Source organism: Vidua macroura, chromosome Z (genome assembly GCF_024509145.1).
Source record: "Vidua macroura isolate BioBank_ID:100142 chromosome Z, ASM2450914v1, whole genome shotgun sequence".
Lineage (NCBI taxonomy): Eukaryota > Metazoa > Chordata > Aves > Passeriformes > Viduidae > Vidua > Vidua macroura.
The window spans coordinates 28,264,604-28,285,359 of record NC_071611.1 but is presented as its reverse complement, the minus strand read 5'-3'; positions in this window follow the sequence as shown (position 1 = coordinate 28,285,359).

The following is a 20,756-nucleotide window of genomic DNA, read 5'->3' as shown; positions in this document are numbered from 1 at the left end:
AAGTAACAAGATCAATGCTCCAGCTGGCTCATGTGCCTCTCTTGCATTTATGAGCCATAAAAATACCAAATTGAGCTAATTATGATTCATGTTAAACTTATACTGTCCAATCCAAATCCCATTATTTGAATGTAAAGATTCCCAAGAGGTTCCTCAGAGTTTGGATTAGATCTACAATGACAAATGCCAAGTATATAAGGCCAAAATGAGCTGACTACACCAGCGTAATTTTGGCATGACTCTATTAAAGTCTGTGAGGCTACTCTGATTTATGTGGGTCTGAAAGAAGAATTTAACCATTAGTGATTTGCACTGGAATACAGTGTGCTTGCCATTTTATACCAGCCCTGAAGTCTTCTTTTTGTTTTCTTTTTGTTTTCTTTTTGTTTTCTTTTTGTTTTCTTTTTAAACCCTAATTAATTTTTCTTTCAACAGTATCTGTTATGTGTTCTCCTGATAATTTTTCAGATGAAAGATTCTGTGTAGTTCATGATTTCTTCCACTAAATATATTGGATACAATCTATAATAGGACAGGAAAGCTTTTAGCATAGCATAGTCTTAGAGCCAAATTCAGGTCTTACACTTCAGGAGTATTCTGTTTTCACTTTACATCAATAATATAGCCTAAGAGGAAATGAGAGAGGGATTTGGTCAATTATACGAACATAATTTTTTACAGAACCAGCTTGAAAATGACAGAAATAATCATTAATGAAGATTAATGGGAAGATTCTGGGGTAAAGAAATAATTATTTACTATTTCACTTTAGAGGCATGAATGGGACAACAAAAAATGAATGATCACAAGGGTTACAAGCTGATCTGGTGCAGTGAGTTTGGGAGTATATGGCTATTAATAAAATCTTTTGCCAGTATTTCAGTTTGAATAATAGTATCTCAAGGCTTCCAGCAGCTGCCACAGGCTTGTCTCAGATTCACTGAGAAAGCACCACCTGCTGCTCGGCAGCACTGATTGGGGTAAAAAGCTGGTAAAACAGTATTTGTTTTTCCTGAGGCTGCCTAGATGGGGCAGATCCCATAACTGGGCAGCTGTCCTGTGCTCCCTGCTGTTGGTGTCAACATCCCCACTGCCCACCAGTGCAGAGGAACCAGCGGCACCTGCATGACTCACATACACACAGGAGGCCCAGTATTTTACAGGTAAATAAAGATATTCACAAGGAAAGAGAGTTGTTCTTCATTTCCAGAAGTTATCTCCTGCAAGGAAAAAGCCCTTTTCTTTATCACTGGGAATAGAACTTTCTACAATAAAAGGACACCGAATCAGGACAGTCTTCCCTACAAACAGACAAAGCTCAGCAGAGTTTGGCTGCTGATTTGATGCTTCATACAAACCCCCTGAATATTCAAATGCTTTGGCATTGCAATTAGGGGATAAAACTGTGTATTCCACTAACCTACCTTTATCTAGCAACACTTACAAGTGCTAAAACATCCTTTTTAAAATATGTTTTAAAGACATACTGAGGAACAGATTTAATAGCTTGGATTTAGTCAGTTAAGATCAAGGGCAGGTATGGAACAGCTCTCTGAAGAATCAAACAGCGTGCACGTAACATCCAGTAGAGATGGGTGCCATGATACACGGTGCAGTTCAGACTCCCCTGTTTGCCCAGAGTTACTGCACTATCAGCACTACATCCTACCTTAACTGATCTGTAAAAGTGCTTTAGAATATGGAAGAACAAAAGAATCCATATAAAACCAATTTATCTTCTGTTCTATTTAAAAGTTAAAGGCACTAGTAAAAAGATAATAAATACCACTCCTTGCTTTATGCAGTTGAGAATATCCATCATGAAATGATTGATAAGCCTTAGTCAAAAGGCAGAGAGCCCTCAGAGTTGTCCCATGAAGAGATGCAGTGCTGTATCCATGGACCACTGCTGTAAAGCTGATGGGACACTCCCTGCCAGCCTCTCAGTGCCCTGGGCAGGAGCAGGCACTTCTTTGGTGGTCTGCAGAGGTGGCAAATCTCATGTCATGCTTTGGCTAGGGGCCTGGGCAGGACCTCTTGCATGAGCCCCATGGATGGTCCTGCACTATAGAGGTACACTGTACCTCTTGTCACAGCAGTACTGTTTCATTTCAGAGAAAGAAGCAGGAATGCTCCAGGCTATCCATTGCATCAGAAAGAATATGCTAATAACTGCCCTGTGTCTATCATTCATTGGACAGCTTCTCTAGGAAAGAAAAACATCTCCAGAGGGTGTATAGGAACAAATAAATTGTCTACAGCAATTTCAGATGCCTGGAAACCTCTTCAGTATCCATTTGAAATACCTGTTGGGAGGGGTGAGAGGAACATTCAGCAGAGAGCCATCAGTCACTGACAAAGCCAAATTCACCTCAGAGAGAGGGCAGGACAAGATTTGCACAGAAAGGTGAGTAAGACAGTGAAGTTGTCACACCGACACAAATTTAAATACCATCTGTGATCCAGAACCACTGCCTGCACTAGATGTCATTAAAGCCTCGGGCGAAGGGACAGCTAAATTAAACTTCTCACCAGTGAAAAAATTACCTCCTTGAGGAAGATGCTTCAGGAGTACAGGAACGTACTCCTGGCACTCAGCTGGTGACTCTTCCAGTCTGCTGACAGGGTAGAGGGGCAGGGTGCTTTGCCCATCCCCACCAGTGCTCCCCACAGCCATCACAGCTGTGAGCCCTGCACCCTGAAAGCCCATGGCAGCTCCTGCCCGCCTACTTGGACAGCTCTGCTTTTACTTGCCAGCACGTCTGGCCTGCAATCAAAACACAAAAATTCAGATGTCTGATGGTCCCCCTGAGGAATGTAACATCATCAGCCTCACACATGGCCCCACATGACCAACAGCATAAGGCGTAAGTGCAAAAAGTAAATTACTTATGTAAATACAGGCTAAACTTGTGTTGAATTGTGTGCCTCTATACCTCCTGTCAAATGCCTCAACAGCCAGTGTTGCCACATGCTGGCAACCTTCCTCCTCATAGAGGACATCGAGCCTATCAGACCTGTACATCAAGCCACCTCACAACTGCACACAGCCATCTTCCCTCACCAGAGATTCCATTCACATATCCAGTTGTTCCCTTTAAGAAGAAGTTTCTAGAAGGTCTCACTGATCACCCGCTGATGGACTGTCCCTGCTACATGCTTAGAAATCTCCTTTAATTGCTAGGAAGTGGAACATTTAAAACAATTCCTTTTATGACTATTTCTTTGCTGCAGTGTAAGGTTTTTTTGCATTGTTTATATAGGGTTATTTATTTCTAAATTGTATTGTTTTCTACCCATCCATGTATAAGGGCAGGTGTTAAAGAAATCTCCTATTTGGTGTTACTTATGGATCTGTTTCTTAGAAATAATAACAAGCAAAGAAAGTAACCTCGTGCATTTCAGTGTCAAAATAGGTTTCATTAACTCACGAATGTAATTGGTAAAGATACAAATTTCTTTCTAGATAAAAACCATAAAGAAGGCCCCCTTCAAAATTGGAAGTGGTACAGCAGCCCTAGCAGACCAGCACAATGGTTCCCTTACTGAACACAGGGACTGGGAAGCAGGTCTCTGCAGGGCACCCAGCTGTCTGGCTACCACATCAGGAGGAGGGGGTGTTTGAGCAGTTACTGAGGTGCAAATGGAGCTGTGATCCTTCAGAGGATGTCTTTGAGTAGCATCAGGGACAATTCAGTTTATCAATTCCGTTTATAAAAAACATTGCACCAACATAACTGGGACCATCTTTTCTATAGAGGATGCCGGGCAGGATTATATCCATTACCTAATGAGTGACTGGGATGCCCAGGTTAGAGAGAGCCTGCACTTGTGTCTGACACAGCTGGAGAAAGCTGGATTTGGCCTAACTGAGATGTTTTAGTCTGTCTGGACAACCAGTCTTGTTATGAAAACATCAGGAAATAGAAACTCCATCTTCTGCCCCCATGTTTTACCCCAGAAATATTACCCTCCCTGCACTACAGCTCCAGCCAATTACGCCTTTCTCCACTACCTTAAATTCTCTTTTAATAGCTATTACTCTCTTCCCATAGAAAAATTTCACACCACAAGTAAATCACCTCTCTGATAGATAACAAGAGGGCAAATTCTTTGATCCCATATTCTGTACACATTGAAGTGAGGTGAGCTTAGTGGGAGAAGCTTTTCCATAACATTCTTTTGAGAGGATGAAGCCCCTTGGATGGGAGACACTACCTGAAGTTTTCTCAGGTCAAATCTGGCATCCAAAATGTCCTATTTAGTAGAGAAAGTAGCAATTGGCTGTCTTTGGGATATGACTTACTTTTCATACACTGAATCTTACTTGGTTTAGATGAAAGTCCTTCTGACTGTGCTAACCCAGCAAAAATTACTAATCAGTGTGGTGGCCTTCAGTAACCCTTGGGGTGGCATAAAATTATAAAAGGAAACCCTTCTTTATTTGTAAAAAGCATTCTGATAACAGTGGTGAATAATATGAGATTTAGGACAGATCTAAGCATTACAGCCACCCCAACTCTGTAATGTTTCCCCAACCATTCTTTCAGACCACTCAGTACAACCCCATTCATGAACTTTCCAATTTTCTTTTTTTTTTCCAAAAAAGACAGATGCATTAGAAGACTTTGATGAATTGTGAAGTCAATCACCTAAATATGCTACATCTTCAGTGCCAGGCCATACAGAAATACATCACCTTTCATCCAAAGAGAATCTCAGAAAATCTTGATTAGAGATATGTTAATGTGAAGCCATTTCTGGAAATTAAAAGTCTGTGACCATTTGAATGACCACTTCCTCTGCTTCCCAACAAGAGAGGAGTGAACAAGTGTGTCTCTCTTTGATGCTTCAGGTTCGCCAGAAGATAATTACAGTCTGCCCAGAAATTAGGATGCAATGCACAGAAAATGCCTACATCCCATTCCTGTATCTACAAATAATCTGATGCAAAGACACCAAAGCTCTTCTTGCTGCATGTTACTTCAACCCACATTTCCTCAAGAGTAGAAACCAGGAGAAAATACAAGTTCCCTTCCACCAAATGGCTCTCTTTGAGAGCAAAGGTTCCAAAGACAAAAGTCCTCACATGCTTCCAGGTGGAAGCACCGCCCAAGTGCTCTGCCAGCTCACACTAGACCCACATGACAAAAATATTCATGTGTTATCATCCTGCTGGTAAGGCTGTCCCTTATGACTAGAAAGTGTCTCTTTACACAGTCATAGAGGAATAATGGTATAATTTACCACGAGTTTTTGATTTAGCATTTCCTGGCCCACAATAGCTCTGTGTTCTTCATCAAGCCACTTACTAACTGTAATTATTAACTAATTTTTCACTCTTTAAAAAGTTTAAAGATAAAAACACTGCTTTAGTCATGTTATCTTGTAAGGATAAACACAGCTCAGATGCTGAAGTGCTGAGATTCCAGAATAGCATATGTGCCATGAAAAAGAAATGTCTCATGAACACACTGAAGAAGAGAGAAAACAGTTAAAAATTCAAGGAACATGTGTCAGTCTAGCAATGTTTCTTCAACTTATTCTGTTTCTGCCATGAATGGACTAAACTATGGCCCACTCACATCACCTGCTTGCCATCAAAGCAACAGTGCCCAGTCAATAGCTCCAGAGAATATCTTAACTAAAAATCAGTAGTAAAACCTGCCTGGTGGTGTAGCCTAGTACACAGAAGCAATGGTACACAGGGAATTATTCATCACAGAACCAGCTGTATATCACAACCTCTGATGAAACCTCAAAGCCAGGAGGGGGCCTTTGTAGAGGACAGGATTACCCAGACATGGCACTAAGGTAAGTCTTTCTGGCAAGTTGTATCTGCTTACCATAATGGCTGGGTCCATGTTTGCTTTAGCTACACAGAAAGGTTTAGGGCTTGTTTTGAAAGACAAGAGATGCTAGAAAGCCATGCATTTCCTGGCAGCCTTTATGATACACAAGTAAAATTGGTAATGCTGGTAAAAACAGCCTCAGGTGCATCACCTTGGGCTTCTGTGTCCAAAAATTACTTCTGGGTTTATTTCGTTACTCATTGACTTAGGTTATTCTGAGTCCTTGCAGTGCTGTACATTGTTTAGCCAGTGCAGTGTCTATAGGTTTGACCTTTACAGTGGAACTACTCCACAACTTCCCAGATTGTCCTATTTGCTCTGACATTCACAGGATTGTAATACTGATAGCAAAATTGTTGTCATGGTTGGGGATAAGTCATGTGCTCAAACAAAACAGCCTGTGACAGCACATACTAACAAAAGATAAATGAAAATTCTGTTCATAAGGAAAAGCAAAATTCCGTAGCAGTACTTGATGCAAAGTAGCTTGTAAAATTTTCAGTGGTGCTACAGAAAAATAAGTTCTTAGAAGTTCCTATAAGAACTTCTTAGTATAAGCCCATGAAAATAGACAAAGAGAATTTTGAGATAAACAGGATGACAACGTTCAAAGAACTTAATTTGAAAACAGTACTAAAAGAAAAGAGTATGATTGAGGAAGAAAGAGGTGAAATGAAAGACCATAACTTGTACTCCACTGGTACAAAAATGTCCTTGCAGGAACAACATTAAGCTGTCAGAATTTGTGTATCTGAGCAAATCTGTATATCAATTGCCATGAAAAACAAAAGGAAAACAAACACAATTAGTAACAGCACAGAATATTGGACTTCACATAATCAGACATGAACATCTACATCCAGATTGTTCCTGCAGCCTGAGGTTCCTTGGAATACACTAGCCCCACATTATAGATTGTGTACAGAAATACTTTAGCTCATCTTGTTTTTATCAGAAAAATGCAAGAAAGTATTAGACACACAAGAACACATATTCTCTTGGGAAGCAAATGAATTTGGATCACATTTTTTCCTTTCTTTGAGAAAAGAGGCATTTAAAACAGTTTAGCACCATTTTAAAATATATTTGTCATCTATTTTTCCAGTTTCCCTTCGACTTTTTTATTTGTGAAACAATTTGCATGGGAGAGATATTCTGTCCTGGGTAAAGGAGGTGCCTCTTCAAGGACCCAGGCACGGCCACCTCTCCTGTCCACACCTCAAGATCATAGTTTCTCCCTGTCAGAACACTTCAAAAACAATCTGGACTGCCTTTTTCCTTTAAATTTTACACCAAGGGCTGATAAATGCAAACAAATAACCCCCAATCCTCATTCACAGAATGGTCTGTTTACATTTTTCTGTAATTTTAAAGGATCTTTCAAGTGGGTTGGTATTTAACATTTGCTGCCTTTCCAGCACGCATTGCTATCTGGAGCCTTAAAAAGACTCATTATTTCTCCATAAAGGTGTCTTTCTAGATGAGCTTTCTGATCTTGTTTGTGGTGGTGATTGAAAGTGTAATGTCCCCAGACTGCCAGTTTTCTCCTCCTCATAAACTTTGGCTAAATAAGTCTATGTGACAGGTGAAGAGAGGAGTTTTTACAAACAGATTGTACATACCCAGGTAATATAGATAGCAAGGGCACATGTAAGATTCTTATGTCAGGAAGGCCTGCAGGATCAGATGGTTCATACTGGAACAGGCAAGACGTGGTGCACAAGCTTAAGCACAGCTCCTCTGTCTTCAGATGGCTGTCCCAATACGGAACTGATCTTACCTAATACTGTTCTGTGGCTCCACTGGTCAGATGGGGTCAGTGCAGACCTCCCTGTCCATGCTGGAAATGATGACAACAAACTTAGCACTGTGTCCATGTCATTCAAAAGTTAATGTGACCCTGTGAGAAAACCATCACTTCGTATCTGCCACCTTGACAGCCTGAAGTACTGAATCTCTCAATTCAGGCAGTCCAAGGGCAAAAATGTGCATGTTTGCTAAAACTCTCAAAATATTTTAATGTCTAAAAGTTAAATTACAATCTTTACACTTTCTCTGCCTTTCCTCAGAATACTTAACTATATTTGTGCATGTACAAATAGAGTTTGTACAAGAGAGATTTTGAATTAATAAATGTGGTATTATGGCATGATCCTTTAAGCAACTGAAAGATGAAAGGTTGATTTTTGCTTTATTCCTAAGCATGCTGACATCAGGGGTAAATTTGGAGCTTGATGCAGGAGATTCAGCTGTGCAACTGACATTAAAGCTAATAGCAGCCACAAGAAAAACAAAATTACATTCTCCTTCTTGGACAAGAAATTAAATACAGATTGCAACTTATTTAAAGAGCTCAAAATCAATTACTTTTCCCAGTGAAATCAATGAGAAGGACTTTCCGTTTCAGTTCATCAGACTTTCTGCCTGCTGAGAAAAGTGACTTTATGTGGGATCTTTATCACCATTTGCCTTCCTTGGTTGCTGGGTTTTCTTTCTTTCTCTTCCTGATTGATGATTGGTCTCATAAATACAACATTCAGGTTTTTTTTCAAAAGCAATTCAACTGCTTTCAATAACTGCTAAAATTTTCCTTTGAGATACTGTAAATGACACAACAAAGACCAATATTAGCTAGATGAAACATCCAAAGCCTACATTCCATTCCCCCCAATAGGCCTGTGAAATGTCGCTGCAGATCCATGGAGAGAGACACTCTGACCAGCATAAACTTTCATCCAGTGACTTCTCTAAAAACACTGTGATTTAGTCTTCATTTGTCACTGTTTGTTTAAGGCAGGTGTCACTTGAAAGGTCCTCATCTTTTCCCATCAACAGTATCAGTACAAACAAGGGCAGACAATCACGTACAAAACCACTATAGAACACAGAGTAGATGTGCCTGGGGGAGATTAAGGTGGTGTCTATGTTCAGTTCATTCATCTGCTTACATGTACTGATCCCAAATTTTGTCCTACGAGACTTGGTTATGGCATTGCCACTTCCAAGATCTGGGCTGGTTCCCACACTGACAACATTCATTTTTAAAACCAAATGTTCGCACAACACAACTAGGACTAGTATAAAATTAGTTACCTTCTGTCTTATGTAAGCTACATCAGACAAGCTGAGGATTCTGCAGCCAAATCCCAGGACCCAATTTCATTAAACATAATTTAATAATCATCACAACATGTAGCAGGTAAGTAGCCACAGTAATCACACTGTTGTCAGAGTCCCATGCTCTGCTGTTATCCTGCTCCCAACTACCACTGCTCCACAGCCCACAGCAGCTCTTCCCCCTGGTATCACCCTCTAATCACCTGCACCCCAAGCTTCCTGGGGGGCGGGGGTGAGAGCAGGAGCTGATGGTGCAGCTAACACTGCTGGAGCTGTCAGGGCAGTACGTAGCCTGCCAAGTTGTCCTTGAGGGGCAGAGACATGGGGAAAAGGGGACATACGCAGGGTTTACTAGCTGAAGAAAACTATTAATGTACATGTGCCTGAAAGCAAAAATTTCTTTCACTATATACATTATTAGCAGATACAAATTATTAAGTTAAAAAAGGACAACAGATGGATTACAACAGGATCCCAAGGGCCATTAAATCATGAGATTTTTAGAGTGTACCATTAGACCAAAATAACCTGAAATACCTTATATACCATAAACAGTGTATCTCAACAGCAGGTGAGAGCATGAAAGGTAGTCAGAAGCAGGTGAGTGAAAGGAAAACAGACTTCCCACCACATCAGCAAGGGGCAAAATTATAATTTTTCCAGTAATAAAATCTAACATAACATTCCTCTGTGGCAGCACGCAATGTTTGCTGTGTGTTAGCATTAGTAGTTACTATGACAGTGCAAGCATTGTATCCAAGCTGCGTCCATTGAAGGGCTGGAGGCACCACCTGTTGGGTTTCCAGAGTGGGAAGGAGAGAGGAGACCCCATGCCAGCTTCAGTGCCCTTCCAGCTGTGAAGGGGGAGGCTCAGGAGCACTGGGGCCAAGGTTCAGGGGCTTCAGGGGACAGCCCTACTCCCACTACTCCCCACAACAGCACCCCTTGCTGCTCGCCGATTCATTAGGTGTCGCAGTGCGCTGTCGTATCCTGCTGGGCAGCGACAGCAAGGATGCGACCTTCCCCCCTGTGAGCTCTGCTATTCCCAGTTATTGCTTGGTCCGGCGCAGGAACAGATAACGACAACACGGGACTTGGGGTAAAACTGGATGGATTTATTAGGTCCATGACCTGGGACCCCAAGACAAAACCCGGGGGGCGTCTGCAGAGGTTTTTATGGGGGGATTGGTATAGGGCAACCAACCAATGAGGGCATGGCAGGGGAGGAATCTAGGGCAGGACTAACATTCTATAAACCTATCAGGGAGAGCAGGGGAGGGGGATAATACAAAGTAACAAATGGGGTACTGAATACTACAAGATAGACAAGGAACACTCTGGAAAAAGGGATAGGGATAGGGAGGATTGACAGCTTGGGAGGGAGGAGATTAGGGAAGGGAAGATTGGTAACTTGGGAGGGGAGGAGATTAGGGAGAAGAATAGTGGGCAAACACAAACTTAAAGCAAAAACCACACCACAGCAACTCCTTGTTTTTTTTTTTTTAATAAAGAGAGTGGAGAGCCCTGGTGTTCAAAAAAATTGGTCAAGGGTATGGGTGTATGACAATACACCAGTCATATAACAGATACAGCAAATTTCACATAATGGATACTATTCTTTTCACAACATATAACCATTTCCTAAAACAACAGAGAAGGTTCAGAAAAGGATAAACTTATCATTGCTATGACGTATAGGATAAAAGTCTTCTTCACGAAATATAAAATGCACAAAGTCCTCATGAAGTGCAGGTGGATCCGAGGTATGAAGCACAGTGGAATTTGGGGTATGGGAATTTCTGGGGTTTCATGAGTGACTGAAGAGAACTGATTTCAAATTCTGCGTACCACGAAGTACTTCAGGGGGCCGATCATCTTGCAAGACACGGTCACTGAAGCGTGATGTAGTTTTACTGATTTTATTTTTCACCTGATGGCTACGTGGAAACGGTGGGCATTAACTTGATTGGGTGGCTCTTCCTTGTATAATACATAACTCAACAAATTATTTCAAAATTGTCTAGAACATAAAGGACAATTGCATAATACAGAAAACCTGGTTTGAGATGTGGGGAGTTGATTAATAAATCAATATTTAATTTCTACTTATAATACTAAATGGTAGTAATATAGAAATCAAAATTAATATCAGGTAGGGTATAGTTAGGGAAATGGGTAGGGAACTTGAGCAGCCACCTCTGCAATTCCAAGAAGTAATTTTATTTTGACTGTTTCTTTTTACTTACTGTGTATGCCTTCATTTTGTACGTATAGCAAATTTTTGATTTTTGGGATGGGTAAACATTTGCCCAATGTCCCTTTATAACATGTTCTAAATTGTTAGTTTTGTTTCTTTTTTACTTGATTATTTATTGCAACTGCTGCAGTTTACAAGTCTGTGATCCGGAAGGATTTTCAGAGAGGCCTCGAAGGATCAAGGCCTTTCGGAAGATCCTTCCAAAAACTGAATGCCAATTGAATCCGAATTTGACTTAATTCACAGGAAAAACCATGATCGCATTGATGACTGCCGCAAGTAGTATGGGGTATCGGTGAGGTGATTGACCTAGGCGCAGCCATCTTGGGGTGGAAACAAAACGGCGACTTCCCAGTCTGAGTTTCCAGCTCCACCTTCCTCTGAAGGAGTCCCCCCAGACAAGGGAGGGACCTTCTGTCAGAGGAGTAGGAGGAAGGAGTAGGGGGTGGTCCAGCTCCGCCTTCTGACAAAGGGGACTGGCCTCCTACATGCCATTCGTGTAGTGGCCTCTGCGGAAGGGGCGGGGCTGGCAGTAAGTTAGGGGCCGGAAAAGAAGGGCTATGGCAGGAAAGCGGGCTCCAAGCGGCGTGGCCATCACCATCTTGGAAAGGGGGGGCCGGGCATACTGCAGTTCCTTCGTACAGCCTGAACAGTGTCCAGCAGGGCACTTGGGATGGCGCGGCCAACACCATCTCCAAGGGAGAATAGGAAAAGGTTTTGGGAAGTCCGAGGGACAGAGGGTACGGGGGGATTCACAGAAACCGCAGAGGAACTTACAGGAGAGGGGCCCACCGCAACAAGATCTCGACAGTGTGTGTGGATGTCAGGGGCCTCTTTAATATTAAATTCTCTCCTATACTTAAGAACGTGCCATCGTTTTGTGGGAAATTTCTGCCCCATTTTTGTTTTTTCTACTCTCTCAGCCCTCATGGGATGCCACAGCTTTTTGGGGGAGAGCCCAGCTTTGGGTAAGAGAGAATAGAACAGACACTCTCCTGATAAGTGGAGGGTATCCTCAGGGAATGTTCCAACCTTTTGGGGAAGAGCCCCGATGTTGGAGAAGTGGACCTGTGGTCTCCGCAAGCTTGGCCACCAGCTCTTGGAGACTAAACCCACCCACTGGGGATATGCCCTGCTTCGGCTCACTTACCCTTGGAGCGCGGGTGGAGGCATGTTTCTAGCCATTCACTTTGAGGATCCAAGGGAGTGACGGTGGAAATCCCCTCAGATCAGCTTCTTATCAGGCAGCGCCAGCCCGGAGTCATTCTCCTTAGCCAGTTTGGGAGCCAGCTTCCGTAGTGGAATCACAATTAACTGGGGACGTTTTCTTTCTCAGCTTGTCGCCTCCAGGGACCTGGGTGTTCCCGTTGCTTCAAGGCCTGTCCCCAGGGCCTTGGGCACAGCCACTATCAGCCCCTGGTGTGCTCGTCCCAATGCGAACACCTTGCCCCGCAGAGATTCTGGGATCTTCCCTCCCACTGCTGAGCCCTGACTCAGTTTAGTGTGAGCCGTCCGACAAGTCTTCTCTCTCCGCCCTTTGGGTACGTCCGCCCCCTCGAGGCGCCGATGGCAAGAAGAAAGTCGGGGCGGAGAGCACAAGAGTCCTTTGCTGCTTGGCTCCTTTTAGAGTCCAAAGCAGAGCTCACTGATGTTTGTCGTTGGTGTTCCTTTTCCCTCTTCTTCTTCAGTGAGGCGGGTGCCCCCACAGGTTTGCCTGTTTGTTTTAAAAGACGAAGGAGGAAACCATGCTCTGCTACCATCTGTCACAATGCGCTGTATCCTGCTGGGCAGCGACAGCAGGGGCACGACCTTCCCCCCTGTGAGCTCTGCTATTCCCAGTTATTGCTTGGTCCGGCACAAGAACAGATAACGACAACACGGGACTTGGGGTAAAACTGGATGGATTTATTAGGTCCACGACCTGGGACCCCAAGACAAAACCCAGGGGGAGTCTGCAGAGGTTTTTATGGGGGGATTGGTATAGGGCAGCCAACCAATGAGGGCATGGCAGGGGAGGAATCTAGGGCAGGACTAACATTCTATAAACCTATCAGGGAGAGCAGGGGAGGGGGATAATACAAAGTAACAAATGGGGTACCGAATACTACAAGATAGACAAGGAACACTCTGGAAAAAGGGATAGGGATAGGGAGGATTGACAGCTTGGGAGGGAGGAGATTAGGGAAGGGCTTGGGGAGATGGGTAATTCGGGAGGGGAGGAGATTAGGGAGAAGAATAGTGGGCAAACACAAACTTAAAGCAAAAACTACACCACAGCAACTAGGCTCTGGTAAAGGAGCCACTGGCAACAGCCACCTCTCTCTCACACTTCCTTCAACGTTCAAGGCACTTGGGCTTTTTCCCCAGTATGCTGGCTGGAATCCAGGTCAATTTTGGAAAGATATTCCCCACAGTGGGTTTTCCAAAATCCTGCTCTCTATCTCAACAGCAATCTCAAAAGCTTTCCATCCCAGGCAGGCAAAGCATGAAGAGAGCACAGGTCCCATGACCAAGCACAGCCCCCTGCCTCCCTGAGCTTCCCAATACAGAGAAGCAAGATCCACACACACTCAGAGAGCCAAAATCCACTTCAAGCCCATATCTGCCCTAAACTCTGGGGTCATGCACATTTTGATGCATTTTCTAACCTTTATTTTATACCTCATGACAACATTGGTAGAGGAAAACACCCAACCATAATCATAAGGGAGCCCCCTGTTTGTAAATCAATTTCTGACTGAAGAAAAAGGAAACAAAATTTGATTTAGGTTTCTTTACCCCGTCAGCAGATCTGTAAGGTCATGCTAAACAGCACCCTTTCATAACCATGTTAGGGGGAAAAGGATATCTGAGAAGCTATATGCTGGGAAGACAGTGGTGAAAGAGGTCCCCAGGTTAGGAAAACCAAGTTAGAGCAGTTTTCTACTGATTTCCTGTGGCAGATTTAACTGTTGAGTTAAAACCCACTGACATCAGAGGTGACATTACAGTGTAAGTCACATGAAGGTGCTGCAAGAGCCTGGGGAGCAGAAGAGAGGACAAATTTCCCATTCCCTGCTCACACACTGATTCTCCAGGTGCATTTTGTACATGATGAATAGCAAATTAATGTACAAGACATGAATCTGAGCTGCCATTTGTGCCACACAAATTGACGCCTACATGTTGGGTATGAACACTGTTTTCCCAGTCTCTGCATTTCAGTCCTATTTCAGTACACAAAGCAACATGCACACTCCATTAACAAAATAATACCACCTTTCAAAATTCAGGATTGAAATAAACCCAGGGGACAACAGACAGACAATTAGATGTAGTTTGGCAGTTGTGTGTGGCTGGAAGGTAATCAGTGTGGTATTCCTCTGTGAGGAAGGAGCATCATACTCTAGGGCAGGAAGGCAATCTTGCCTTCCCAACACAGCTTTGCTGTGGGATTTTTAACCCTCTCTGGGATGTTGCCATCAATATGATCATTCAGATATCCATTACATATGACATAGAAAGGGAAAGGCATGAAAAAGGGTGAAGGATACTGCACTTCAAGTATTTCTATTATCTTTCTCTAACAAGACCATTCAGATTAAAAAAAAAAAACACACACAGAGAAACACTACATTGTTGATATATGGCAAAGGGAAATACATGTGGGACATACTGACAATTTGTTGTAGTTTGAAACTGTGACAAAATGTGATTATCTGAGGTAAAAATATATTATTAATCATTTGGCAAGAGGTCAAGCACTCTACATCTTGATTCCCTTGCAAAGCTCAACAATAAAAAGTGAGGAGAACAAATTGTGTGAATTCTTTTTTTCTCACTAAGACCAGATTTTTATGTACATATATATATTGAATTTTAAAACAGCTAATTTGAAGCTTATAAATTGACCTATTCTCTGCAATGCTGGTTTCCTATTTTTCATCTTTCCTAATATAATCAATAGTAACGGACTGTAAGTAAATTGCTCATGTGGGTAGTCAATACATTGAGAGGATATCTTAAATATCTTAGTAACAACTAACATCTCAGAGAGGGTGTTGCAGCCATCAATGGGGCTGGTTTCATGCAGTATCAGCAGGAACCATGTCAGTTAGGCCGGACACCTCTGCAACACCACAAACTTCTTGGTTTTCAGAAAATTTAGTGCACTAGGTATGAATTCAGTAGTGGTTAACTTCCTTTTGCACAGCGCTTATTACAGAGAGAGGAGCTAAGCGACACCATAGAGAGGATAGGGCAAAAGGGGCAAAAGTATCAGTGGACATCAAACCTCTCATGTAATGAATATTCATTACCAACTGGACTCAGACTAGGTACCTTTCCTGATCATCCTCCATTAACCACACCTTCCCCTTCAGTGAATTTGTGAAGAGATCATCAAACCATCAGAAAGTACTCCTTGACCACCAAAAATTCCAGCCACGTGCCAGCACACAAGTTTCTTTAATACTTCAATTGGGCACCAGGCTGTTTTCATGTCTTTCAGGAATGCCTGCCTACCTGATAGGATCTGTGTTGCAGGAAAATACCATAAGCCTCCTTTTATTTGTCTACACTGGGAGCCCAGTTGTTCATCTAAGCGCCATTTGCAGGTAGTGGACTACCATTTTTTAAGTAATCTTATTCCTAGAATTGCAGCAGAGACCTCAAAATGGGTTTTATCACTGTAGATTTATTTGCTTATTAAAATCTACAGTTTTCACTTAAAATAAAGAATGCTTTCAAGTTGTCACCTGTCTTCTGCCAATTTATTAGTCATAATATGATATTAATTTTTTAGATGGTAAGCTATTATCCAACAGCTGGTTGTGATATTTTGTGAGGGTGGGGAATGGAAAAAAATGCTTTTGAGACAGGCTTAGACTCACAGCACAGGAAATGCGATTGCAAGGACCCTCACAACTCCCCTGCTGGCTTACTCCTCTTCTGCAATGTGATTTATTGGGCCCAGTCTTACCCCAAGAACCTCCCCTGCACCCATTTGTCTACCAGTGCCTGTGAAAAGGACAGAACTTATGAAAGGATTACTTGGCCTCTGCTCTGGAAGATGAGAAGAGTTACCAAAAGACACCAGACTGGAACAGGTTACTTCCACAGCCTTTCAGCAGTACCCTAAAGCATCCAGCTCTGATGGGAATTTATCATCTCAGTGACATCACAATAGCAGGATAGGAGTTAGCAGAGCTGTGGTTTAACTATGCTCCAAGCTCTGAGAAACTGGAAGGGTTTCACACAATCTCCCTGAGAACTAGACATACTGTGGTCCTGTTCATAGGGTTGTTGCACTGACATACCTTTCCCTCTCACAGCTTGGGGAACTCACTTCTGAGCCTGAACCAATTTAATCTGAGCTTTCTTTTTCCCTTTCACTGTATGCTCTTGATCTTATTTTAGCTAGCTTGTTCCAAACTACCCACTGCTCCATGTGACCAAGAATTACCACTGAAATAACTACACAAGAACAAGGGAGGGGATATTCAAAAGCATAGATGAGCATGAGAATCCTGGCTGTGTTTTTGAAAATTCCCATCAGTAGTATTACAAGCCTATCCTGAGAAGGATGCCTGCTAGTGTCAGACCATACGATGAAAAGAAAAACAATGTTCAAATAACAAGGAACATATTTGCCAAAAGCCAGTGCAGAGACATCATCACATTATATGCCAACTGTTAAGAACATTGTCCCAGGCACTCTCTGCCCATATGCTTTTGCTGTATATCAGATCCTTACTCAGCACCTTCTTCAAACAGTAGAAATGAAACCTTTTAGAAAGCCTTGTGAGACACCCAGGATCAGTGTTGTAACACAGCACCCCCCTGTCTTTGCAGTGCCTCCAGATGCACCCAGAAAATGCAATATTCCTTTTGCTTACTCATTCCAGTTTCTACTTGTTCCATGAAACTAAAATCTCATTTCTACACGTCCTTTGCTCTACAATTCCAGTCTCTGTTTTAAAAATGCCAGATTCTAGCTATAAACTGCTTCAAATATCCTGAGAACTTCTGCAAAGCACAATGCAAATTTGAAAAGTTCAAGCCTAGTGCTAATGCAATAAAAGAAGGCAAATATGATTCCAGATATACAGTTGGTGTAATGCCTTTAGGAAGCGCTCCATCAGTTTGATTTAGAAAATGACTGCATTATGTTAAAACAACTAAATTGAATAAGAGGAAAAAGGATTTGTTGACATAAATCTTGTCTTTGGGCTTCAAACCCCTCCAAGTAAATACAAATAAGAAAATACATACAGAGAGAACTGCCGATTTTCCCTGAGAAGATCTGTTTTCAAGGAAGTAAAAGTATATATTGGAAATCCATCCAGTTGTTTATAAAGCAAGAAACCTCTATTGGAGGTCAGCAGGAAGGAACATTGGAAGCAAACCATCAAATAGCAGAGAACAAAGTGAAAAAATAACCAAACTATATAACCCAAACTTATTGTTTTCAAATACTTCTATGATTCTGACTCATCTGCAATAAATTTGGAATAATTTGGCATGTGGACACCACCAGCTCAAAGGAAAAAAAACACAATATCAAATCAATCAGGAACAGCCCAGTTGTTTTAATAAAGGTTGCCCTGAGTGATCAGCACAGGGAAGAAACAAGGCAGAAACAAACTTAGGCAGCAGAAATTCTCTGAATATTTTGCACAGACCTGATGTTGTGTGCTGGTGGTAATCTTTAGCCTAACAACGGATCAAGATAGCCATTCACTTTAATATTTCTCCTGACAGAAGAATCCTATCAACATAGTGGGAATAGGAAGCATGGGCACAAGCCAGGGTAGGAGATGGAGGATTTGCCTCCCTTCTGCTTTGCCCTGTCCCTACAGCTCCAAAAATTGTAAGGAAGGGAAGCAGGGAGCACAGCTGGATGGAGGCACCTTCCATAGTCAGCTGTGATTTAACCAATCAATTTTTCTTTCAAGAAGAAGCCTTCCAAGCCTTGTTTGTCCACAATCTGCTTTTTAAATAGATAACTGTGTATTGCTTGGCTGAATTAAATAGAAAAACTGGGAAATAAGTGAGGCTTCATGATGTAGAAATGACAGGGAAAATTATCAATATGTGCATCTGTGAAATGCTAAACAGCTGTCAAGAAGTGAAAAGAAACATACCTGAAATGCCACTGCTATACATCCTCACACGTAATTCATTCCCTGTAACCATTAGTGCTCTTTTATCTGTTACACCAGCAGGAAAAGATTTGCTGGGTGGTGGATTAACTCATTAAGATTATTCAAAGCTTTGATTGCTGATCAATTGTCAAAGGCTGGTTGGTTACTCTCCCCAGTTCCACAGGCTGGTGTTGCCACAGTGATTACTTACAGCCCTTTGTCCAGGCAGACAGAAGTCACAGTGATTGTGGACAGCTGCCGATGCTCAATGAAGGAGCAGGCAGAGGTGACGGGAACCTCAAGCCATTCCCTGGACTTCAGAGAGTGGGATCCATTTTAAGAGTTGCCAGCCTGGAAGTTCCTGGACCCTAGCATCAACTCACCCTTAATTTCAACCAGACATCACACAAGTAAATGTGAATAAGGTAGTCATACATCCCAACAAGTGGCATGGCTGCAAAGTTATTACAGAGAGAACCTGATAGAAATGGAAAAACCCATTCTTTATCTCCTCATATACAGAGTGAAATCACAAGGGCATCTTGTGAAGTTACAGGACACTAGGGATTGTGAGGAATGGGGTGTCTCAGCCAGCAGCAGTAGCGAACCAACTCTGGTGCCTCTGACCACCTAGGCACCATTTTAGCCCTTTTCCCCACTGAGTGACTGCTTTCACTTCTCCAGAATTGTTCTCATCTTCCTGACAGACTGGACATTCTCATTTTCTTGTCCCAGTGGTGTGTATTAGTAGTTTTGTAGTGCTTGACTAAATCCTGAACACATTACTGGTCCATGAAAGAGTAAAATCCTCTGTTCTACCTGACATAGAAAAGGACTGTCCAAAATCCTTGCCATACACTGAATTAGACATGGTCTTTGACCATGTAGGCTAGTGCCCACATACTGTTTAGGTGGGTAAGGCAATCCCTGTGCAACAGGCAGACCCTACACTGACTTTCAAGGAAAGCAATTATTCTTATAGCAACAGCTCCTCACCAGCTCCTGCCCTCGCCATGGGCAAAGTAAAGAACAGCAGGAGAGTTTTTCATTCTCTTCATTCTCTTTTAGTAACATACTGCTCAGTCTTAGACATGGAGTGACACCTTAATACATGGGCTCTGATCCACTGGGGACAGGGATGAAGCTAAGGACCAAAGATCAACCAAAGTTGATCAAACCACAGGAGGAATGTATGGAAGAGAAAGCAACCTGCCTACCTGCCTTTCCTTGGACTTCTCAGGCTAGGAGAAGTCTGAGGTTTCTTCACAGACAAAGCTGCTGAAATTGAAGCAACCAGAGATTAAAAAAATCACCTTCCATTCAGAAAATATTTAGCAAAGGACTTTCTCCTTGAAAGCCAGTTCTCAATGATGCTTAGAGATATTCTTGCATTGTCAGCTTATCCTTCCCAGGGGACTGAAACAACCTTACTAGCATTCAATAATTTTGTCTTCTATCAACCTGTTCAAACTATAGCCATTACTTAGCATGAGGGTACAAACTGCAAATCTGAAGGAGCCGCTCAACTCACTGGAGATCTCACTTAGTGTCTCATGAAAAGTCCTGTGGGAAGATATCACCTCACTGCAAAGCTCTGTCATTTATTTTTCATTACAGGAGAGGGAGTTGGTTGAGATGGCATTAGCACAATTCAGTTTTCACCTCAAGATGGTCTTAGCTTCCACCAGCACTTGTTCTCTAACCTTATACTATCCCTGCTCAGTAACCTGACACTCTGCTTCCACTCTTGCAAAGTCCAGGATGAAAGATGTCATGGTCATGCCTCTGAGATGTAAAAATGTTTCTCCTTGCCCTTGGAAATCCATAGGTCACTGGTACATTGCCGTGACACTTCTGTAAGGGAAAAACATGTTTATCCAAAATCCTCAGGTGCTGGAAAGAGTGGTGTCCTAGATTGCAAGGCAAGATGTATTCTATTTGCCATCTGTTAGAGGTGTGGCAGTTATCTTCTATTAATTGGGCAGTTTTCTTTGTCTCTTCCACAAACCAATCCTCCCTCTAGGGAGACATTTGCTGTTAATGGCCTATTGAATGTTACTGCATGACTGATAAAAGTTACAGCATCCCATTGTGAGATGCTCTGCCCAGAGGGAGGAGACAAGCATTCCTAACTGGATATAATCTGAGTTTTTGGGACACCAGACTCAGCCTTTTCCGCTGGATTCCCAAGGGGAACAGCTGGATTTTTTCCACTGGATCTTCAAAGGAAGACTACACCCTTCTACAGGATCCAACAGAACCACATCTGCCACTCCAGGAGGACTGCAGCCATTCCAATTTGGACTGTTACCAACACCCTGACCAAAAGGGTGTCAGGTTGTATTCTGACTCTGTCAGTGGTTTTTCTTTTGTATTATTGCATGTGTTTTGTTTTCTTTTTTCCCT